Here is a 2,200-nt window from a genome sequence, read left to right as displayed (position 1 = left end):
ATGCTTCCTGGACAGCAGTATCCTTTCCTGGCCCCCAGGACAGTATTTGCCCCACGCTATTGAGATTATCTGCTTTCTTCACTGGACCATGAGCTCCTTCAGAACAGAATTATGTCTTCTTTCTCTCTATTCTTAGCACCTCCCACATAAACATTGCTTAATCAGGGGATGATAGGATTGAATGAATCTCCAAGGATAATGGATGTGGTGACTATGGAAATCTATCTCACATTTCTTGGCAGAAGGTTTTTATTATAAAGCAATGTAAATCCTGTTATTAAAAATGGGAGCAAAGGCCAGACACAGTGGTGCACTCCTGTAATCCCAGCATCTTGGGAAGCTGAGGCAGGAATATCCAAAGTTCAAAGCCAGCCTCAGCCACTTAGTGTGGCCCTAAGCAAATCAGCAGGACTCTGTCTCTAAATAAAACAGAAAAAGGGGCTGGGGATATGGCCCCATGGTTAAGAGCCCCTGGGTTCACTTCAATCCTTTGTACCCCCCACCGCCCCCCCAAAAAGGAGCAATGTCAAAGAGAATTGCTTTATAAACATAGATATCACATGAATGATGCAAAAAGGTGCATCAGTGAAAAAAAGGCCTGTCTTCCTCTGGACCAGGAACCCAAAATATAAAAGGCCAGAAGGAAGCAGGGACACAAGACAGAATAGTGGTGGGTCGTACCTGGGATGTGCAACAATAGTATGTGAAGGGATTGGGAGGAAGCAGGAGAGGTGGGGAAAGGGAACTGAAGGACCAACCAGAAGAAAAGAATAGAAGGAAGGAGGTTAAAGGATGGCAGAAATGCTGAATTAGAAAGAGTAACCGGGACTCAGAGTCTGATCAAGACTTACCTAGAGATTAGGAAATGGGTGGAGACAGCAAGGAGAGTAAATGGACACTCAGTTGAGGACAGCAAAGACAATGGCTTGTGAGATTTTCTGCCTAGAACTGATCTGGCCTGCCCCCACACACAGGCCTTACCTTCCTCAGATATATTCCTGCTCATCTTCAGGAAACCCTGAAGGCTTCTTGTGTAGGGTCACATCTCCAGCTATCTATAGTGAGTCAGGTGGCCAATTTCATCCACAAAAATCTGTCCTTGTCTTCTGTGTCCAAGACCCATGATTATGCTGGAGAATTTTATCACCAACCCTGCCCGAGGATCCAACAAAACTAACATCATGTAAGAGAGAAGGAACAATGACCGGTAGCCTGAGTCCAGCATGGGACGTCATTGTATGAACCAGTGTGTCCCGTTGAACATTTCTTCCATAGGATGTGGACAGCCACAGCTAGGAATAGATTAGGGAAACTCAGGGTCAAACAAAATCACACAGGTTTCTTTATTGCAGGACTTTGTAAAGGTAATCTCCAAACTGGGAAGACAGCCAGCATGTGGTATTTGCCAAACTCATTTAAGAATGAGATCTCTTTGTTTTATTGACACACAGTAATTGTACATATTTATGGGTACAATGTGACATTTCAATATTTGTATACAATGTGTAATGATTATATCAGGGAAATTGGCATATCTGTCAGCTCATTTATTATTTCTTTGTACTGGGAACATTAAAAATCCTCCTTACTGGCTATTTTTGAAATTTCAATGAATTGTTATCAACCATAGTTATCCTGCTGTGCTATAGGACATAGGAAGTTATTCCTCCTACTTAACTGCCACCTGTATCCATTAACCTTCCTCCACCACTCCCATCCGCAGAATGAGACCTTTTCTTCACTGAGCAGTCATCGCTCAGCGTGGTTTCCTAGAGAAACATTTTGGAAACACTGGTATAAATTCTTAACGGCAGACAGAGGGTCCATGGGATCTCAGAAGCTCCTATATAAGTTGGGGAGCTCCAGGTCTTAAATAAGTTCTAACAAATGTGAAAATTCTACAGTTCCCTTGGGGTCCCTCCTCCAAAATTCCAATTAATCTAGAGTCTGTTTCTTAGGTTAGGTGATTACCACCATAGACTAAAGCAGAGATTAAGTTCAAGGCTAGAAGATGTCAGGGGAGCTCTTCCCTCTGCCTGGTACACCTTCTCCCAGATACTACATTGCTCAGGCTCCCTCCTCCCTCAAGGCTGCTCAGATTACATGGCCTCATTGGGGCCTTCTCTGTCCAATTTTAAAATACGCCCTCCCCTGAAACTCCCTATACCCTTTCTCTGCTTTGTTTTCTCCAATCATACCT

Source organism: Marmota marmota, unplaced genomic scaffold, assembly GCF_001458135.2.
Source record: "Marmota marmota marmota unplaced genomic scaffold, marMar, whole genome shotgun sequence".
NCBI lineage: Eukaryota > Metazoa > Chordata > Mammalia > Rodentia > Sciuridae > Marmota > Marmota marmota.
The sequence above is the reverse complement of the archived record's forward strand: the minus strand, read 5'-3'. Positions refer to the sequence as shown.